The sequence below is a fragment of the Plectropomus leopardus genome, chromosome 3 (genome assembly GCF_008729295.1).
Source record: "Plectropomus leopardus isolate mb chromosome 3, YSFRI_Pleo_2.0, whole genome shotgun sequence".
Lineage (NCBI taxonomy): Eukaryota > Metazoa > Chordata > Actinopteri > Perciformes > Serranidae > Plectropomus > Plectropomus leopardus.
This window is the reverse complement of record NC_056465.1, coordinates 34,677,874-34,688,830: the sequence shown is the minus strand read 5'-3', so window position 1 is coordinate 34,688,830 and position 10,957 is coordinate 34,677,874. Positions and strand designations below refer to the sequence as shown.

Here is a 10,957-nt window from a genome sequence, read left to right as displayed (position 1 = left end):
GTTTTCTTATTTGTTGTTGTGTTTTCTTATTTGTTGTTGGGTTTTCTGATTTGCTGTTTTGTTTTCTGATTTGTTGTTTTGTTTTCTTATTTGTTGTTGGATTTTCTGATTTGCTGTTGTGTTTTCTGATTTGCTGTTATGTTTTCTTATTTGCGGTCGTGTTTTGTGACTTGTCTTGTGTTTTGCACTTTAGGGCCACGGTACTTTTGACTATAATGAAATATTTCATAATAGTCTTCGCCAACTGTTTCTTCTTTTCCTTGATTTTGAAACAACTTTTTAAAATTATAAGGAAGATTTTTTTTTCTGGCTCTGTGCACGGTTTGAATAGCTTTAAAATCAATTGTTGATGTTTTTAAGAGTCATATGATTAACTTTTTTTCTGATTATTTTTTCTAATTTAAATGTTGGACGTGCATTCCAGTAAGCCTGCTGTCATGCAGTCCCCCCTCTCCAGGCTCGGTGCTCGGTGTCACCGCTGGCCTGCTGCCTTACATGGGCAAACCTCTCCGCTCTCAGACGGCTGGAATTTCAGCGTGTGACGTCACCGCCTACAACTCTCCCAGAATTTGGATTCAAGAAGTTTCACTTTTTTTTGGTGGGATTTGAAACCTCTGTGTTATTTCCTAGAAAGCGAGGTAAGCGAAACCAATCGAGCTCTCTGTTGCCACTTTGGACACGTTTGCGGTTATCGGCTGTGTTTTGACTGCTGGTATTTAAAGTGTGAGTGATTTAAAGTTGTCTCGGCCTTGTTGGGCTCTGATGTGAGTTTTTTACTGTAGGACTGAGTTCACAATGAGGGCGTGGACTCACACGGTGGCTACATGAGGATACTAACAAAGCTAACTTGTCGGTAAGCTTAGTGCCGAGCTGTTCAGTCACGCGGCGAAAATATAAAGACGTTGTCAAAGTTTGGCTAAAAAAGACAGCTTGGGCGTCTCTGGTGTGTCTGTTTTTAGCCCGAGTGGTCTGCTGCTGAGCAATGCGGAAGACAGCCTGTCACCGGAGAGACACGAGAGACCCGCTGCTGACAAATATGTCGCTGAATTTCACTTTAGCAGAGTCATAACTGAGCATAAGTGTCTCGTTACAGGAGCTACTGTTAGCTAAAGTTAGTGTTTGCTAGCTTTGGCGTCGTCGTTAAATTATACGTTACCGCCTTATCGCGTGAACTGACTTGTTTATGGCAGCATTCGCCACGTTGTTTAAGCTGTTTTAATGACGGTTTTTTTAAAATTATCATTTACATGTAGAAATCTGTGGTTTCGGGCACTTCTGTAACCGTTAGGCTTTAAAAATGTCAATATAATTCATATTAGCGTTTGTTTACGCCCATAAAGTCATGCAGAAGTGGACTAACATCACAGTGTAGGCCTACAAATATACTTTTAACCTGGTATAGAGGACAAGATAAAGCATAAAACATTACTTTCTTTATTTGGGACATAGAAATGCATAAACAGGGCACAGCTGGCTCCACCTAAACTCCTCAGTTACTTGAACAAGCCTGAATAGACCCATGTCAGATATCTTTCCTCATTGGCACTAAGAATAAATGAAGGGATTTTTTCTTTACTTAAATAGTTAAATTGAATCCACTTTAAAAACGACAGTTCAACTAATTTATGCTGATTTATGTCCATAAAGTCATGTAGGAGTGGACTGATGTTAGAGTGTAGGTCTACAAATATACTTTTAACCTGTTTTGGAGGACAAGATACTGCATCAGCATCACTTTCTTTATTAGTGACACAGAAATGCACAAACAGGGCACACCTGGCTCCACCTAAACTCCTCAGTTACTTGAACAAGCCTGAATAGACCCATGTCAGGTATCTTTACTCGCTTGTTCCAAGACTAAATGAAGTGACTTTTTCCCTCCTTGTCTTCAAAAGTGAAATCTATTCCACTTTGACGCTATAAAAATTGCTGTATAATTAATTTATCCTTGTTAATGCCCATAAACTCATATAAGAGCTGACTAATGTTAAAGTGTAGGCCTACAAATATACTTTTAACCTGGTTTGGATGACAAGGTAAGACATAAGCATCACTTTCTTTATTAGTGACATAAAAATACACAAACAGGGCACACTTGGCTCCACCTAAACTCCTCAACTACTTGAACATGCCTGAATAGACTCATGTCAGGTATCTTTACTGCCTTGCACAGCAAAAACACTAAATGGAATGACTTTCTTCCTCCTTGTCTTAAAAAGTTAAATGCTATCCAATCTGAATATTCAGGAAAAGGAAACTTTGTGTCCAAGCACATTATCCGTTACCCTCATATCAAATAAACTGACTTGCAGCATATCCGCCACATTGTTTCAGTAGTTTTAATGACTGTCTTTATCATTAGGTTACAGAGTCCTGTGGTTTCTGGTCAGCAGTTGTAACCTCTGTACGCATTAGACTTTATAAATGACAATATAATTCATATTTATACTTGATTAGGCCTATAGAGTCATATAGAAGTGGACTAACATCACAGCCTACAAATATACCCGTGAACCTGTTTTGGATGACAAGAGAAGGCAAAACACATCAATTACTTGATATGTGACATAAAAATGCATGACACCTGGGTTGCCTAAAGTCTCTATGTCGCATAAACGGCTCATATTAAGGTAATGAAAACACAATAATTATTATTTTCAGCTGATAATACAGCTGAAAATATAAAACATAGTTATATATTATATTCCATTTCTGCAAATATGTCCTTTCAAATCCTACACAGTGCACCTTGTAATGCCTCAAGAATTCCTCTAAAGCTTTTTGTGGGTCATAGTCACAGATGACATATGAAAACCTACCTAATTTAGCTTTGTCACACATAATGTGAACCTTGGTCCACACTGTCGACATTGTTCTGCCATAAAATGTCGCTAATGTGAAAAATAAGTCTCACTTTCTTCTTCAAAAGACTGAATTCAAACTTTGACTAAGATGTTGGATCTCAAATCAATAACACCAAGGTCCCCCGAGAATGCTGTCATCAAACCGAATACATCTGTGTCGCTCCGACACATTTTTGACTCAGGCAACATTAAACGGAACTGTCTTTAAAATCTCCGGTTAAAAAGGACTCGTTTGACAGCGTTGATGATGTTAAAGTTAAAAGATGAGTGCCTCAACTGCCTTTGAGCCCCGGCCCCCCTGGTAGGTTTAGTCAAGTTATTCTACTGTTTGTGTTATTTTAATGAGGATGTCCCTTTTCTGGAAGGAACAGCTTCCCAGACTCAAACTGTTTCAGAGTTGTGCATGATGTTAATGCAGTGAGCTCTCAGAAAGTGTCACCTGTGTGAGTGTGACCTCAGACGCTAGTGTGCATCTCTGTAATCTATGATAGATGTGTGGTTTGTTGGTACTAAAATTAAGACAAAACACACTGAGTTTTTGTGCTTTGTTTATGCTATAACATTTGATCTGCAGATAACTGGCACTCTTTACCTTTTTAACATCACTTATTGCAGTTCTGAAGGTATTTTCAGAATCCTCATAGACTCTTTTAATCATCTGGATAAAAAAATGTGAAATCTGCTCCATGTTAAATTGGATTTTTAACCTGTTTACCATGTTGCACCTCTTTTTCTTAATCAAAACAAAGATGGGAGCTAGAGTTGGACATATCTCCTTGCTGAATATTTAAGGTTCAAGGTAGATTTATTAGTCATATTTTGAACATAGTTTACAAATGAAATTGAAAATTTATCCTTGAATGGAAAAACAGGCCAACAAAACACATATATATTGGTATAATTTGATGCCTTTGTTCAGTATTTAATGTTTTTGCAAGAATAGTGTTTTTTTCTCAGATTTCTTCATCTTTCTCATTTCTTACTGTTCAAGTTTTAATATTAAGTCAAGAATGAGTGAGATATATGTGTGTGTGTGTGTGTGTGTGAGTGTGTGTGTGTGTGTGTATGTGAGTGTATGTATATATAATTTTATTAACCCAATGTATACAACATGTAACAACAACATATAGCACAGTGCATGTACATATCTGGAGAGCACATAATCACGGTTAAAAATGTGTTTATTTTGCTATTTAAAATTTTATATATATTCAAAAGTGTAACAGACTCTATAATATTATTTTTATTTTTTTGAGATAATTTCCTTGTTTGTTAAATTTTTTTTTGCTTTTCTTTTTTAAACTAAGTTTTAGGTAGATTTCTTGTAATTTTTTACTCATTTCCTGCTATTTTTTTGGGTCATTTCCTGTTAAGTTGCCTTTCTCTTACATTTTTGGTGAAAAAAAAAAAGTTTTCTGTTTTTTTCCCCCAAATATGTGATGCAGAAGAACTAAACGCTGCTTCAGGGGGAATACATAAGAAGGGCAAGGTACCACCAGAGCCTCATGTTGTGCATGTGACCCAGGAGACACTAACCTGTTCAAAACCTCACAAACTGTAGCCTTATCTCTCCATCAGCACTGCAGTCGCCTTTAATGTGTGTTGGGACTCTTGAACTCAAGACTCTTGAGCTACTATTAATTATGTAATCGGGCGTTAAAGGATTTACCTCCTTCAAAACATGCTAAGACCACAGAAAAAATGTTACATAAATCATTTTAAAGGGAAACAAAGTGTATGTTCTTGTGAACAGATAACGACACCAGACCTTAGAGACAACATACAGGGCTCAGGGTGGACATGTCAGTGCCCGCTCAAAATGTCTGCTGCACTCTCATGCAGGGTGTGACGTGTCGGAGGTTGCTCTGCACAACATCAGTGTTGTCTGTCTTTTACTTAAATCCACATAAATTACTGATAAGTCCTGCAATACATTGTCACCATATCTGCATATACATTTTAAAGCTAAATTCAAAGTGAAGACAGTGACACAGTATGTTTCTGTTCTGTGCTTTTACTTCCTAAGAAAGCTTTCTCTCCTGTTGGGAGTGATGTAAGAGTGATAACGATGTACTGACATCATTGCATATACTAAAGTCAATATCTACTCAAAACTAGTGCTGCTTAACTAAACCACACTAAAACAGTGAGCAGGGTGTTGATCTACAACATCAACAGCTTGATCTACTGCAAGCCCACCTTAGGGGTGGGGGAAAATTTCGATATAGCATGCTTCATCCATGCTTTACCTAACTTCAACCTGACTGATCAGCCAGGATTATTGACAACGCCTGTGTGGCCGTGCTTCCAAATTTTACAGATTAAGATAATTTTTGTTCATTTAAATACCACTAAATAAGATGTTGCTTAAATAAGATTTCTCAATAACACCTTGAGGGAATTTCTTCAAATTTAGCACAAACATCCACTTGGATTCAAATATTAACTTATTAAATATTGGTGGTCATAGGTCAAAGGTAAAGGTCCCCGTGACCTCATCTGTCTCATTTTTGTGTAGTTATATCTCAAGAACACATTGAGAGAATTTATTAAATCTTGGCACAAAGGTTTAAGTGGACTCAGGATGAACTGATTAGATTTTGGTGGTCAGATGTCAAGGTCATGGTGTCTTTGCATTTGTCTCAGTCTTGTGAAAATGATATCTAACAAACACCTTGAGGGAATTTCTTCAAGTTTGACACAAATATTCACTTTTACGATGAGCTAGTTAGAATTTGATGTTTAAAGGTCAAGGTCACTGCAACTTCGTCTGTCTCATACTTATGAACACAATATCTGAAGATGGCCTTGAGGGACGTTTCTTAAATTTGGCACTAACATCCACTTGGACTCAAGAAAGAACAAATTAGAATCTAATGGTTAAAGGTCATGGTGACAGTGACCTCATAAAATATGTTTTTGGCCATAACTCAGTGAATTCAAACACTACAATTTCAAGGCCTAATAGGATTTAATTGTGAAGTTCTGGCATTTTATATCCAAGAGGTCAAAGGTTAGCTGTAACATTTTAATGTTATGCGAAAACCCTTTTCTGGCCATGACTCAACATCATAACTCAGGTAGAGAAGGGGAGACATTGGTCAGATATTGAATTGGTGACACTAATCTCGAAACTGTGCTGCTTATATTTAAACTGTAAGTGCAACTTGACTGGTACGTGGGCCAATACATCCGCATGGCAGCATTTCTAGCTGTAAATGTTATTTCACCCTTCTTATTCTTCACTGAATAATTGCTGCACTGTGATGAAATATCTTGAGTAGTGCCACTTGTCAGCATTGTTTTCCTGTCCTGTATCTTTGCTGTGAAATATTACTCCAACAGGCTGTGACAGGAGCCTGCTGAGAAATGACAGACTAAAATTTAAATGGACAACTTACACTCAGGTTCATGCAGCATTTATAGGAGCCGGTCCATGGCTTATCTTTCCACTGATGAACGACACACTCGAGGAAAAAAATATCTGCGAGTTGACAGGAGCCACTTACCATGCTGGTGTGGTTCTGCACAGCACAATTATAGTTATGTAATGCATTTGAGTAATACAGACTTTTCTCTATTTCTCAACAGATTTCCACAAACAGTAAAGGGCATCGCTTGAACAATCTTCCAGGAACCCCGCACATCCAGAGAGGAGAAAAGGTAAGATAGCTTTCACTGCATTGTGTTTTTTCACATACTGTGTGTTGTTATTCGTCGGGTGGTAGGAGAACTTGTGTTTGGAAGGTCATGTGTTGCAGTTTAAGCGCAAAAATATGGACATAATTTAGCGAGTCAGGGTCAAGTCACTCTCAAAAACTAACACATATTTGCCCATGAGGATGGTTTGGGAAGTTACAGTAGCTCAGCAGTGAACACAGAAAAGCAAAATATGCTTGGTTGTCCCCAGTGTGAGTGCTTGTCGGTTAATCTTTGTGTTGCATGGTGTATCTTTAGGAAGATTTCCTACAAATTTCTTACTGCTTTAATATTTATTTATATAGTTTATTCGATAGAGATGATGGATATTAACATCGTACAACTTCAGCCTGTTACAAACAAGCTTTGGTAACCAATGTTTGACATAAAGAGATTATAGCTATTACTAGTTTCCAACTCCTGTCCCTTGTTAGGCTTTTAGCAAAGAAAAGGAAAAGAAATACAAATAAATACATACAATGACGTGCATACATTGAAAGTTATGGTAAAAGGAAGAGAAAAAAGTAAATATTTACATCAAGATTACATAGAAATACAAGAAAAGAAGTCACAAATATCAAGTTTACATGCTGTTACAACACTCAACAACAAGACAAAATAGTTAAAATACTCACACATCTCTGTGAGCTTCTGCTCAACAGGTGAACACACCGTCAGCAGATGAGTCTGTCTTTCTGTCAGCATGTGTGTGTGTTTGTGGGTGAGTGGGTTGTTTTGTCAGTGTGTCCCTGTGACGTCACAGGCAAACTTGAGACAGCAGTGGGATCCGAATTTTTTGAGAACTTTTCAGTGGTTTCTTCTCTTTATATATATATTCAGTGTCTCTTTTAAACGTGGTGCAGATTAACTTGGAATAATGTTTGAGCGCTGTTTAGGAAGAGATGGAGGGTAATTAGCTGCGGCCCGTCACTGCACGACGTTGTGCGCCCATCAGTGCCGATAGGAGCCAGAGGCCATTAAAAACCCGTGTCTACTGCAGTAGTTTGACCTGGGTGTGAATGCTGATTGTGTGCATTCTCAGTGTATTAAAAAGTTAGATGTTGGTGGATTTTGTTTTTTTTATGCAGCTGGCATTGTTCATGCTGTGTTTTTTAAAGTGGCTAAACTCTAATGCCAACCTGAAGAAACTGCCGTGAACAGACTTGCAACAGTACCAAAACACACCTGAATTATCATGCAGAACATTTTTCTCCTCCATTGTTGTTTTTTGTCCAGCGCCTGAACATGTCAGATTTGATGGTTAGTCTTGTAGGCTGTTTGTCCCGTCCCTCCTCCACTGTGATTGGACGGCTGGGTAAAAAGTGCCAGTGATGAGCGCAGCGTTTTAACGTGAGTGATGCTTGGCGCCTTGTCATGCTGCTGATATTTTGGCCTCTGCATGTTGTTGTTCTTATGTGCTGGTAGTTTTTCCTCTTCTTCAGGCATTTAATGGCAGAATTGTAGGCATGTTTTCTTTCCTGTTAGGTCTGGAAAGATTGCATCTCTGGTGCGTACCATACTGGAGAAAAATGAGTAATGTCATGTTTTCAGAATTTTGGCATCCACATTTTTACCAAAGAATCGGTTCTTGTGACCTCCCTAATCTTGAGTGGCTCATAGCTAGGTTTATTGCATCCAATGTGGGTTAGCTCATTGTAAAAAGCACTTGTTATGAAGCCACCTCTTTTATTCAACTTTTAGTTTCTTTGATGTTACGTTTAAAACTCTGCATGGACATTGCAGCCACATTCTCATGTGACCCTTTTTAGCTGTCTCTTAAATACACTTTCAAACATGCCAGGATTGTGTCTTTTAGAGTTTGGCTTTCATTAAAACTACATTCCAAAAAAATTGTAGCACCTCACTTCTCTCCCACAGAGCACCTCCATCGCAACAGGCTTTTCTCATCTTTTCTCAAGTGCCAGACAAATGTTGAACCAGCGTCATGCAAAAGTTCCATGAATTCTTGACTAAACTGGCTGCAAACCAGATTTGCACCAGATTTCGGACTATGAAAATTATGGAAGGTTGTCAGAAAAAAACGGGTTAAATTTTAAATGCAAATAAAGGAAACGTTTTTTAAAGAATTTATTACTAAGTAAGAATTTCAGTCGTCTGAATGCGATCCGTCCCTTTGGGATTTGAATGAAGTGGGTTGTGCTGCTTGAAGAAACAAGCACTTTCAAGCCAAGTTGCTCTTCAAAACCGTTCCAGTCCGTGCAGGGAGGTGCAATGTTCTCTCTTAGCAGCTGTTAATATTACCGTGATCTCCGCTGACCCACAGCACTCAGGGGGAGTAATCAGACTTTAATTATACCTTCTTAATCACTTGAAGACAATCTGTGTGACAAGACGGCGTCTCACAGTAAATGGGTTGTCTTTACCGTCTAATCTGGCCCCGGTCGCCTCATTAACAAAGCAAGTAAATTATGTTTATATTTACTTGCATTTTTGCAAATTTATTAAGATTCCAGTCTGCAATTTTAAGCTAACTCTTCTTCTCCTCTATAAAAAATGTAGCCTGTGGGGCAGGCTCATAGATTTACCCATCTTAGGTCAGACCGAGCCCGAAGCGATTGTGAAAAGTTCTCTACAATCATCTTTATTATTCCTAGTGAAAGGTATGCACCACAGAACTGGCTGTGCTGAGTGACTCTGGCTCACAGAGTATGGCATTCCAAGTTAAAAGCAAACCAAACTGATATTGCCCTCAATACTGTCTTCATATTTTCTCCATATTTGGAAATGTTTACCTCCTCATGATGGTTGACAGAGGTTGGGAGAGGGGATGTGAGTCATTTCAGCTGCATAAGGCTTTCTAAGGGTGAGAGGAGCCTTCCAAGTGACTGCCATTTAGTGAAGCTAGTATTTTTCTGAGCTTCAGTGATCTAAAGAGAAACTGTGAGTATCATTCTATGCTTAATTTTGGTTTTATTATTCAGGCTTTATGGCAGCATGTGTGTGAGCAGTGAGTGAATGCAATTTCTTAGCCTTACATAATATAATATAATATATAAAATAATTTAATATATATGGAGATAAAAGGAGCTAAAATGATAAATTCATACATGTCTCTTTAGCATTTTTGAAAACCATATATATTTTTGTTGCTTGTGGGGAACTTGTGCACCTATTTGTTGCTCAGTTGAAAGTTTGAGGTGTAAAAATTGATATTTTCTTGCATCAGAGCAAATACAGACACATAATGTTCCTGTGCATCTCTGAAAGTATGGGAAAAAAAGGGACTTCATACTGACTGCTATCCAGCTCACCACATATTTTGGAAAAGTTTTCTTTTTTTTTGCAAAAGTTCGGACTAACTTTGCAGCACTGCAATGAGAACATTTTTGTCCGCGAGACTGACCTCGGATACAAACTGTCTGTGAGTAATATGAGGAGGTTAGAGATGAAGGTGAAAAGCACACAAATCTGTTGTGTCTGGCCAAACTGAATACATATTGTAGGATAGAAACTGTTAAATAGCCCAGTATGTTTTCCTGCAGATGGCTTGTGGTTGTGTGTGTGTTTGTGTGTGTGTAAGAGAGAGAGCGTCGGGGGCAGCTCAGGTCATTGAAGAATTCTGGTTTTGCAAACATCCACTCTAACTGATATCTACACCTTAACAGGTCTGACCTTCCTCCTGGCTCTCACTCTCACACTTCAAACATTTAGTGGCAGGTGCCTGGCAGTAGTAGTAAATGATTTTACTTAGCTTTAAGGGCTGGTGCTGCTGACTTCTGTGATGGTGTGTTGTGATTAACTCTAACTTTTATCTTAAAATTCGCTCAGACTGTATCAACATTCAGCCTTGGAGCTAGTAACCCTGATTGCGTACTAGTGTCAATTGTTTTGTTTTTTTTTCTATAGAATTTTGTTGGATGCTGGATTCTGCATGCTTGCACATTCATTACTGAAAGCCATTTATCTGTTTAGTAGATAATACATAAAGCATGTTTTTTTGCAGTCATGGTTGTTCCCTTTTTTGCCCGCAAGCTGCTTTAATATTTTTCGGTATATATGTTTCTTTGTGTTGCTTTTCTGAAAACATGGCTCTCTAGTACAGTGCACTAATGTGCACTAAACCAATATGTACTTCAAACACACACCCTTAGCATGTCGTTTGATACGTTTTACTCTCAATGAGTAATGGACATGTTAAAATGTGATGACAAACATTGATATAAATTGATGACAATATAATTTCTTGACTGTTGTTCATCATAGAGAGGCAGTCTTTTGTGGTTTTGAGTGAAATATCTCAACCAATATTATGAATAAAATGTTGGTGATCCTTTCACTTTCACTCAAGCTCCATCATCAGATCAAAATTTCAGTGTTTTCAATGCTTTTCTAGTATTTTAATGTGTGTATTAGTGAACATCAGCATGCTAACA

General features: G+C 38.0%; 1 protein-coding gene across 1 annotated transcript in view; it reads left to right on the top strand.

The window, feature by feature from the left end:
• Positions 1–511: 511 nt before the first annotated feature.
• The window catches only part of LOC121940998 (LIM domain containing preferred translocation partner in lipoma), a 185,512-nt gene continuing 175,066 nt past the window's right edge, over positions 512–10,957 (top strand). Inside the window, 2 exon segments of the mRNA XM_042483690.1 lie at positions 512–638; positions 6,456–6,527. The gene's annotated coding sequence lies outside the window, so the exon portion shown is untranslated.